Below are 12,287 nucleotides of genomic sequence, written 5' to 3' on the forward strand. Positions count from 1 at the left end.
CTATTTGCAAAGCTTCCTCAGACAGCCATTTTGCTTTCTTGCATTTCTTTTTCTTTGGGATGGTTTTAGTTGCTACCTCTTGTACAATGTTGCGAACTTCCATCCATAGTTCTTCAGGCATTCTGTCTATCAGATCCAGTTCCTTAAATCTATTTGTCACCTCTACTGTATATTCATCAGGAATATGATTTAGTTCATACCTGAGTGGCCTAGTGCTTTTCCCTACTTTTTTCAATTTAAGCCTAAATTTTGCAACGAGAAGCTCATGATCTGAGCCACAGTCAGCTCCTGGTCTTGTTTTTACTGACTGTATAGAGCTTCTCCATCTTTGGCTGCAGAGCACATAGTCAATCTGATTTCTATGTTGACCGTCTGGTGATGTCCATGTGTAGAGCCGTCTCTTGGGTTGTTGGAAAAGAGTGTTTGTTATGACCATCGTATTCTCTTGACAAAATTCTATTAGCCTGTGCCCTGCTTCATTTTGTACTCCAAGGCCAAACTTGCCTGTTATTCCGGTTATCTTTTGGCTTCCTACCTTAGCATTCCAATCCCCCATGATGATAAGGACATCATTTTTTGGTGTTAATTCTATAAGGTGCTGTAGGGCTTCATAGAACTGGTCAATTTCATCCTCTTCAGCACCAGTGGTTGGGGCATAGATTTGGACTACTGTGATATTGAATGGTTTGCCTTGGATTCGAATTGAGATCATTCTGTCATTTTGGGGATTGTATCCCAGTATTGCTTTTCCTATTCTTTTATTGACTATGAAGGCTACTCCATTTCTTCTGAGGGATTCTTGCCCACAGTAGTATACCTGATGGTCATCTGAGTTAAATTCACCCATTCCTGTCCATTTTAGTTCGCTGATTCCTAAGATGTCGATGTTCAGTCTTGTCATCTCTTTTTTGACTACGTCTAGCTTGCCTTGATTCATGGATCTTACATTCCAGGTTCCTATGGAGAAAAAATCTTTACAGCATCGGACTTTCCTTTCACCACCAGATATATCCACAGCTGAGCGTCCTTTCGGCTTTGGCCCAGTCGCTTCATTCTTTCTGGCGCTACTAGTACTAGCCCTCTGCTCTTCCCCAGTAGCATATTGGACACCTTCCGACCTGAGGGGCTCATCTTCCAGCGTCATATCTTTTTGCCTTTTAGTACTGTCCATGGGGTTTTCATGGCAAAGATACTGGAGTGGTTTGCCATTCCTTCTCCAGTGGATCACATTTTGTCAGAACTCTCTGCTATAACCTGTCCGTCTTGGGTGGCCCTGCACGGCGTAGCTTATAGCTTCATTGAGTTACGCAAGCCCCTTCGCCACGACAAGGCAGTAATCCATAAAGGGGGCAAGGCTGTTAGTAGGGCAATATTGGAAGAAGGAATCTTTGCCTACCTTGCAAGAGTGGTTTTTTTAAAGTTTCGTATCTGGCGGAAATGGCAAAGATTTCGGCTTTTTTAAAGGAGCAATCGCAAGAGAAATTTTTTGCTGTATGGGAAAAAATGGATAAATTTTATACAACATAAATTGGATATAAAAATATCATTTAGCTTTTTTATAACTTGTATATAATTTTTGATATTTTATAGATTATTTTCTTTTTTTTCCTTTTTTTTCTTTTTCCTATTTCTTTTCTTCTTTCTTTCTTTCTTTCTTCTTTTTTTTCTTTTTAAGTATTTAATGTTTATGTCATATATATTTTATTATTAACTATTTTATAAGTTGTTAAAATTTGTTTAGGTTTCTTAATATATATTTTATTATTAACTATTTTATATGTTGTTAAAATTTGTTTAGGTTTCTTAAAATTTTAATTAAGCCTATATTCAGTTCTGGGAAGCTCGGGGGGGGGACGGAGGGGGTGGTTTGGGAGGGATTGGATGAGGGTTGTTTTGTCTTTTTTGTTGTTGTTTTTGTTATTTGTAAAAACTTTTAAAAATTTTCAATAAAAAAAAAAGAAAGGATTCCCTAGAAAGAAAGGGGGGGGACAGCAAGGGATGAGAAGAACCATACACCTGGCAGCTATTACGGATAACTGTTTTGTCTAACTTCTTCACAAGGAAGCTGTGATGGTAGTCCCTCATTCTAAGAGAAAAGATATTCTGGGCAGGATATAAGAAAAGGGCAGCTCAGGTTTGGCAAAATGCAGCTTATATGATCAAGCAGGTCAGCATGTGGGTATAAGTTACATTTTGATTTGTTAAAAATCAAAATAAATATGGTGTCCCTTTCTTTATTCAGGACCTTCCTTTCACTGAAGGGAATATTTTCTTAGCACATTTTCCTGTGCTAAGAAAATAAAAGTTAAGTTACCATATCTCATTTGGTTTAGTTCATTAACTCTTAAGGTCAGACAGATCCAGTCTAGCTCCTCATTCCTGCTCAGGGCTAGGAGCAATCCTATGATGTCCGAGGTTAGGAAAGCAGCCAAATAAATAAGGTAACACTTAGTTAAAAAAACCTTAAGGCTATGATGTGGGTGATCTGCTTTTTAAAAAAATCCATCAAATCCTCAACTTTCCATTTTGCTTCCAGGAGAGATAACTTATTCTCTATAGGTGCTTGCTCACATAGGACCCCAGGTTTATTTTCCTGAAAAACATTTCCTATAGATTATACTTTTCTCAGCATGCATAACTTGAGTTTGAAGAATATTATATCTCCTGCTTCAGGTGGAGGCACTCCCTGCTTCCACTTAAGAAGTCAGAATCTGGAGAGCTAAAATCATGTTGAGTTACTTGTGAAATTTGTGTTTTCCAAAAGATGTTACAGTAGTGTTCAGTTGTTCCAATTTTTATATTCCAAATTCTGAGTGGAGCGAAAGTAGGTGTCTCATTGCTTGTCAGTGAATAGCTTTATTAATAGCAGATGGCTTAACCCAACCAGTTTTCCCACAATTGTATAACACAACAAATCCTAAATTAATTAACAAATGGATTGCACAGCATGCTAGACTTAGATATGTCATCCTTTGTGTTAAAAATTTACTCTGTTTATCAGTTATCGCAATGGAAATATATCTTTGTTTATTGCTTTAGATATACTCTAATTTGAATATCAATATTAAGATTGATTTTAAAAAAATGAGAGTTCTGTAAAGAAAGCATATTAAATACATGGGCCTTGACATATTTAATACCGTATGTCATTTATAGCATATTCCATATTAGCATATCCTGACACCACATTGTACTTGGTATGTTAAAATTGTAAATATAGGAATATTTGTCTTATTTTAAAGTAACAATACAACAGTTGTTAAATTCTACACGGATTTTCAAATGCTTCACTTCAAATTTGAAATTTGTTCTAAGAAAAACAGTTTCAGAAATCACTGATTTTTTTTTTTTGTCATGGCAATTGATAGTTGACGTCTTTAAGAATCTGATCAATGTTTGGGTAATCCATTAGGAAATCCACATCCCTTTTCCATTGTTGTGTTTTTGCATATGTACATGTAGTGTGATGAAATAAACCCTGTTTTGCTGAGCCATCTAGGAGAATTTGCAAATGAAAGATTGAGGGGCACATGGGGATAAATATATGTAGGAATAGATGAGATCGAGGTCTTTATGCTACCTGTTTGGTTTGCTTGTAATTTGGAAAATACAGCTTATGATTTAATACTATCTGTGAACTTCCAGTTGACATAGATAAACAAGCCACAGATTAACATAATATATAAATCCAATCACTGTTGTAAACTAAAAGAAGTTCAAGATTGATCTTCTTAAGTCCAGCAAGTATAGTATATATGTTTATGTGGTGTATACTGTATATATAGTATGGGTACACACTTATATGCAGGCTGAATTGTCCAGTACCAAGTTTGCTTCACTGACATTTGCTGAAATTCATCCTATATTCCCAGTTCTTAGCGTGACAGCATGAAAATGCTAAACTGAAAGATTTTAGCAAGTTTCAATCCAATCCTGATTCTGCTTATTCACAAATACATCTAATTGATGTCATTTAGGTTTATTTGTGGGTACTTTGAATTCCTACTTGCTACCAGCCATTTCCTGGCTCCACAGTGGGTTAACACATGTCCCATCTCAGCTGTCAAACATGTCAGAGGCAGTATTTCTTATGGGTCTGGCTCCTATTCTCTGCCTGTCTGCAGTGTCATTCAAGTCAGTTTCACGGTCTCACCAGCAGAGAGCAGAAGGAGTCCTTGCCTTGCTACAGGACTTGAGGAGACAGAATATGGGCTGGGGCTCAGTTAGGGCAGGATACTGGAAAGGTTTACAGAGGGTTCCATCTGGTTTTCATACAATTGTAACATATGCCAGATGGAATATTTAGACAGACATATGTAATATAGGCAATACACGAACTAACCTTGCTTTTGTGTACCTCTGCTCATGTTTTCAGCTGCCCATTCTATATATTCATGCCCACAGGCACTTACATGCAAATATGCTTCCCATATGCACATTTGCATCCTCCTGTGGTGTGTTCCTATTATGTTAATAGTCGAAATAATCTTGCTTATCTTCAGAGAAACCTTGAGATTCCTCTGTAGTGTTTGTGCTAGCAGATAATTGTTGTATTATTTATACAGCCCCCACCTGTACCAATTGTTGCCTGGAGAGCTTAACATAAAAATTCAACTCAATAAAATAGACTAAGACTACATTAGAAATCTATTTTTAACGTGATTTAAATAAAAGAAACAGTATGCAACAAGGCATATGGTTCAACACCGTACAGCCTTGCAAAGCTGCTTGTGGCTAAAAACCATCTAAAAGAGACACACTGCAGGCCTATAATATTTGTCAGTAAGTGATTAGATAGCAGATGTGCAGACCAATTAATATCTCATAGCAAATAAGATGGTAACATGTGAAGAAGCTCCTTGGACATTCATGCATTTTCCTACATTCCCAATATCATACAACCATATAATACATTCCCATCACAACACACATTAGCAATACACAACACACACCTCAAACATACTTCCTAAGGGCTAAAATTGCAGTAAGGCACAGAACTTAATTTTTGGGAGCCAGCTGAAATGGATACTAAATTGTGGATCTGCTTATTGTACTAAGCCAACGTGAGGGCATTTCACAGGCAATGGGCGACAGGTTATCACAGCATCATTTGTACTACCCAGAATATCCCTGGGGTGAGCGTTTAAGAGGGCAAAATTAGCATCTCAGTGCCAGGATTTAAGGCACCTATTAAAACAATCTGAAGCCTCAAAAGGCCTTGTTTCTTCTCTTCTGAGATTTTCAGAGGCAAAATGTGTTCCTGTTGCTTTTGTAGTCCTTAACAAGCATCTCCTCCCCCCACCCCCAAGTTAATCCTTAGTGTGGTTTCTTTAGCTTTCATTTAGATCCAACCAATTGTAATTCACCAAAATATGTCTATCTAGCTTTTATATGGAGCAAAACAAAATGGGAGTGGGCAAAGAAGGGAGCTAATAGCAAGAATGAGAACGAGATAGGATATAAGTGAGGTAAAAGACCTAAACTGCCAGCATGACACACAAGCCATGCCTTGTTTCTTATTAATAACTGTCTTAGATTTTTGGAAGAATGTCAGTTTGTGGTGAATTATTGTATATTTTGGAAAAAAGATGTCCCTGCCATAACTATTTGATTTTAAATGCAAATTTGAAATACATTCTTGCCAAAAATCTGACCCCCAAAATTTTCAACATCAATATGCTGCAAAATCAGAATGGTAAAAAAAGCATGGCATAGAAATATCTATTGTAGTATTGCTTCAGGGATTTTAGTGCTCTGGAATTATGAGGAAAATGTATCTGTAAAGTTTGGAAACAATTAGTTTCATCACCATGCTTGAATTGATTTGAAATATAGGGCCTGTAAAATGAAAAATTGAAATCTACAGCCCAGTTCTTCTATGACTGCAGCCCATTCTTGCATTGCTGCAGAAATGCACTCTTAACACATACAAACAGCTTTCTCCATACCTTGAGGGCTGCTCCAATCTGTAATATAATTAACTCTGACATAATCAGAATGTTTTTAATGTCAGTAATAGCTTGAAATAGTGTCAGTTTTGAACCATTTTTCAGAAATTCATGGTGGAGGGAAAAATCATTCACAAAGAGCCTGCAATGGTGCTAATTGGCAGAGCTAATACAGGGCACTATGAGGAGAATAGAAGCACCATACTGAGCTGGATTAATAGCTTACCTAGGGGAAAATTCTGTTACCACAGTGTCCAACTAGGTAACTCTAAGACAGTGCTTCTCAACGTTTGTGTGACGGCGACCCCCGTCACACAAACGTTCTGCGCATGCGCGGCGCCCCCCCCATGCGTGGCGCGCATGCGCGGCAGCCCCCATGCATGGCACGCGTGCACGGGGCTGCCCCTCGCGCGACGCGCATGCGCAACGGCGCCCCCATGCGCGGTGCACATGCGTGGCGACCCCCCATGCGTGGCGCACGTGCACGGCGCCACCCCGTGCGCGGCACGCGTGCACGGCGTCGCAAAAAATGGCGGATCGCCGCCTTTGGCGACCCCTGAAAAATGGGCGATCGACCCCAAATGGGGTCGCGACCCATAGGTTGAGAACCGCTGCTCTAAGAAGTTCATAAGCCATGACATAAGCACAGTAGTGTCTTCCAAGTTTATAGCAAACAGAATGGTAACTGGCTTGTGATGGTGTATAAAAGAAGAGTCCACATTTCCACTCTTGGTAGTTAGAACATATAAGATACTTTTGGTTGAATATTTTAGAGTAATTTTACCACAAATGCTGCAATAAATCTATTAGTGAGCACATGGGAATCTAAGTATATGATGTACATGTGTAGGAGAAATGTAGGGCCCTTTTCTTGTTTTTAAAGTCTTCTTAGAACCATGGTAGTAAATATTAGCTAATTAACACCACTGGAGGCTCTTCGTTAATGATTTTTCCCTCCACCATAAATGTCTGAAAATGGTTCAAAAGTGACATGACACAGAGCTATTAAGCAATGAAGCAGTTTACCATTTGAAGCCATGATACTCCATTTTTGGAAGATTTTGAAAGAAGACTGGACAGTCATTAGTCTGGAGCGGTATGAGGATTACTGCACTAAACTGGGTGTTGGACTAGAAGACTTCCAAGATCTCTTCTAACCCTATGATTCTATGATTTTAAAAATGTACCCAATTGCCAAATGTTTGGGGATTTCTGATCTTATTTATGACTAATCCTCAATATTTATTGTTAATTGGCCAGAGTCTTTGTAAATGATATTTGAAGAATAGCTTGCCTTCCAGAATTGTAGGTGTTTCATCACTGGAGTTTTTCAAGAAAAGATTAGACAGCCATTTGTCCTATATGGACTCCTGCCTTGTGCAGTGGGTTGGTCTAGAACAGACACATCAAACTCGCAATGTCACGTGACGTCGCATGACATATCGGAGCTTTTTCCCCATTGCTGGCAATGGGGTGGGGACAGTTTTCTCGTGACGCGTCTGGCCTGCGGGCCGGCAGTTTGACACCCCTGTTCTAGAATATCTCCAAGGTCCCTTTCAGCCCTGTGAGTCTATGAATTAGGGAAGAATGTATAGCATCAGTATTTGCCTCAATGTCTGCATCACCTAAAAGAGATCTGACTATTTTTGAAGAGAAAATAAAGGAAAAATGTGCAAATATGGAAGATTTAATGAATAAAAACCTGGAAAAATCTGAGGAATCTGGTAAAGTTATTACAGAGAAAGTCATAGAATTCCTAACATTTTGGGAATGGGATGAAGAACGTATGAATGCAGAAGTAAATAAACTTACAAAATTAATATAAGATATGCCAAGTACCAAGAAATATACAGTACTTATATCCTTTGTCAGAAAGAAGACAAGAGACCAGCTTCCACAACAACATTTCAATACAAAATTATGGATAAGTAACTCAGATATAATTGTGCTCAAAGAAATACGTACTAGAGTTTTGCGCAAGAGAAACAAATACACTTTTTGACAGATAAACAGAAAGGATACAATATTGTTGGGATAAACTAGAAGAAGTAATCCTAACTTTTAATCAAAAAAGGTATCGACTCAGTCAAAAAGAGGAGAGATGTTTATAAAGGTTCAAAGAAGAGATCGACAAAGCACAATTATATCAGAAAGAGAAAATCATGCAACAAATAGAGCAAGCTGCCTAGTCACCTCAGTGAGATGTGCAGCATAGAAAGAAGACAAGGAAGAATCTACAACGTTAGGCACTATTGGCATAGACTTTACTAAATTTATAAACATGGACTTTACATGCCTAATGCGTACGTCTAAATGGAGCCCCTAAAAAAGAAAGGTTTTCTGTTATTATTTTTAAAATAAAGCAAGATGTAATTTGTCTACAAAAATCATATGTAGAAAGAAAAAAGATAAAATACTTGATTTAAAAAATATTGGACAAGTATTTGTATCAACAGAGACTACCAAGAAAAATGGAATTGTTTTTTATATAAACCCACAGTTACAACCAAAACCGATAATGAACAATTGACCATGGCAGATATGTTAGGGTTGAAATCAGTTGGAATGAAACTAAAACTATGATATTGGAGAATAAATGACAATAAAGGCATATTTTTCAAGGGCCCTTTGGAAAAATTGGTAGAATTGTCCTATGAAAATTAGTGTTTGGGGAGAGATTAGAATGGAGTGGCGTGCCCATAAAAGGAATCTCTGAAAGGAATTAAATCAATACAAGTGTCAATGCTGCAACATCTTGGCTAAAGCCATTTCCAGTTCGTTTCTGGTTGCCACAGTAATGGGAGGGGGATGAGTGATTTTAATGTTAGGCTAAACAATAAATTGTCCCGTGAGAATCAAGGTCATTGCTGCCTGGGTTTTGGGGGCTGAGCCTTCAGTTAGAAAGTCCGGCCAAAGTAGTTAATTGGGGAATGTGATTTATGACATAGTGCTGGGGTGGGAAGTTCAACTTTGTAACATTGTAACCTTTGGGAGGGAACTCCAGTCTGAGTTTCACTTTTGACCATGCAGATACTTTGTAGCCAATAAATATGTTCTTTAAGGAAACCTCTTGCCTTGGAGTTTTGTTTTTACTGGTCTCATCTATCGGAACCATGACATTAAAGTAAATTATGAAATTATTTTTGAAATAATGGACACATTTGAGCTTATAGATATAAGGAGACCAAAAAATGGTGATTCCAAAGAGTATACGTATTTTCCTGAAAGGCACAGATCTTTTTCAAAAAATAGATCTTTTAGATTTCTAAAAAAGTTGTTATTTATACTAATAAAATAGAGTTGTTGCTAAAAAAAATTTCAGATCATAATTCAGTGACTTTAGTGTATAAGGGGAGAGGCAGGACTTAACATATGAAAGCTAAATTAAGCTTTGCTACAAAAAGAATCAAAAATTGATGACTGCAAAAAATTGAAATAATTTTTTGAGATGAATTTAAATAAAGGCCTGGACATAAGCCCAGTTTGAGATGCAAGTAACGTTTTTATGGGAGGACATTTATACAGCAAAATGGTAAATTGAAAAGGCAAAAAGCAAAAGCAAAATGGAGATGATAATGAAACCCGAAGAATTAAAGAGGAAAGAAATATATCTCGCAGGAAATTAAATTACAATTCCTGATGCAAAATGTCTTGTAAGAATTTATCCATGAAGATCTATGTGGCTTTTTGCTTAATAGACGTTAAGAAACAATATTACAAATATTCTTAATATTTGATAATATTTGGAACATCATAATGAAAAAATGAATTGCATTGATGTCTCTTGATGCAAAAGAAGTATTTGATAAGTTGAACTGGACTTTCATTTTTAAAATTTTGTAAAATATGGAATTTGGAGAAAAATATTAAATGGGTAAAATCAATATATTCTTTACAAAGGGACAAATTATAGGTAATGGTGAACTGACAAAACTCTGAAACCTAGGGTTAAGACAAAGATGCCCACTTTTGCCACTGCTTTTCTTTCTGGCACTTGAAGTTTTGAACAAAGATATCCAACAAGATGAGAGACTAACTGGAATTAGGATTTAAAAAGTACATAAATTAAGAGCATTTGTAGACAATTTGGTTTTAATTTTGGAAAATCCTATGTAAGAAACAGATACATTAATGGAAAAATTAAAGGAATTTGATGTGTTGCTGGACTTAAAATTAATAAGGAGAAAACAAAGATGTTAAAAAAAATTGATTGCAAAAACAGATTTGTCAGATTGAGAAAAAATATGTTGGTTATGTTATTATGTTATTATGATTACATATATGTTACTTCACAATTATATGTTACTTCACAATAATTATGTTAAGGTGTTTATTTTGTTTATTTATTTGCATCCTGCCTTTATTATTTTTGCAAATAATTCAAGATGGTGGACATATTCAACACACCTATTTTCCTCACAACAGTAACCCTATGAAGTGAGTTGGACTGAGAGAGAGTGATTGGCACAAGGTCATGCAGCTAGCTTTCATGGCTAAGGCGGGACTTGAATTCACAGTTTTCTGCTTTCTAGCCTGGTGCCTTAACCACTAGACCAAACTATTCTCTCCATAATGTATGAAATGAAATTGAGAAAGGACTATTAAGATGGGAAAAGTTGCAGTTATCATTGTTTGGAAATATTCCTTTGGTTAAAATGAATGTATTACCTAGAGAGATGTTTTATTTCAAACAATATCTGTTTTAAAAAGTGATGCATCTTTCAATCAAAGGCAAAAAGACATATCCAAATTTATATGGCAGTGTACGAAACCAAAGATTAACTATAAAAATCTTCAATTTGCAAAAGAAGGAAAAGTATTACGATTGCCTGATTTTAAAATGTATTTTGCAGCTTGCTGCTTGGTTTGGATGACAAGAGTGTATCTCTCTGAGAAAAAGAAAGTTAGAATTAGAAGCATATTACCTGAGGTTTGGTTGGCATGAGTTTTTATGGTATGATAACTGCAGCAAGAATATCTATACTAATAGATGGATAAATGTTGAAGTATCCACAATGGAAGAATGGATTGTAAAGATGGCAGATCTGACAAAGATAGCAAAATGCATCTGTTTGGTCAAGGACAAAATAAATAAGTACTTTAATAAGAGACTAGAAACCTTTTGTGAACTGAAAGTGGAAAAAATGTGATTTCTGGATTTCTGATGTGATAATTGAAAAAAGATTTAATAGGGGGGCTGAAGGGATGTTAAGGAAGGATAATGAGTTTGATTGTAATTTCTAAACAGAAGGATGGAAGTTCTTTAATTATTTTTCTTTTTTGCACTTTTTCCTTCAGATATTTCTGTATTTGTCTTTTAACTACCGTATATGCCGGCGTATTAGGCGATCCGGCGTATAAGACGACCCCCGTCTTTATCGCCGAGTCGCCCTCCTAGAACGTCGTCTTATACGCCAGAAACTACCAGTATTTCCGGCGTATAAGACGACTCGGCGTCTAAGACGACCCCTGTCTTTGGCGCCGAGTTTAGCGCTTCCGGAAGTTGTCTTATACGCCGGCATATACGGTATGTAAACACTTTTAATAAAAATTAATAAAAACAGAATAGTTTATGATTTCAGGCTTCTGAATTCTATTTCCTTAAGGGATTCCCTCCCTCCAATTTTTGAATTTTGGGAATGGTTACACAAGAGATATATTTTTACTAAGTTAAATCTCTGGAGAATTTAAATCTGATTTGCATGAAGGAGTGGCACAAATTCTTACCTGCCTTTGATACATTTTGAGTAACAGTCAATTTTTTATGTCCCTTTAATCTTTATAAAATTTATCAATATTTTTCATGAAATTTTGTACTGTTGGTTCTTTATTTAGATGATACATTGATTTTAGAAGATTCATTATCCACATGGAATAGATCCAAATAGTATTGAACAGCTTTGCTAGTACAGCTCATATGCTAAACTTGAAAAATGTGCATTTAGTATACTTGTTTTGGATTCTTTAGAGCACTGGTGTTAAACCTGCCATGTCACATGACATGTTGCAACATATCACGACTCTTTTTGCATTGCTGGCAATGGGGTGGGTGTGGCTTCGGTATGATGAAACTGGCCCATGGGCTGGCAGTTTGACACACCTGCTTTAGAGCACCATACTTTTTCTGAGAACACTAGAATGTATCGTACCAAAATTGATTTCATTCTGCCTTGCACCACCCTTTCTGTAACCTAGTCCCTAAATCTGTTTTGTAATCTGAAAATCCTGTCCCCCCACCTATGCTACTGGTCTTGATTGATGCAACTCTTGGTGATGAGAGGGCATATTCTAAGTTCATCAAGTGAACTTGCTTACAGTAGCAAGACTTATATTTGTGGG

The sequence above is a fragment of the Crotalus tigris genome, unplaced genomic scaffold (assembly GCF_016545835.1).
Source record: "Crotalus tigris isolate CLP2741 ecotype Arizona unplaced genomic scaffold, ASM1654583v1 scf7180000018005.443694, whole genome shotgun sequence".
In the NCBI taxonomy this organism is placed as follows: Eukaryota; Metazoa; Chordata; class Lepidosauria; order Squamata; family Viperidae; genus Crotalus; species Crotalus tigris.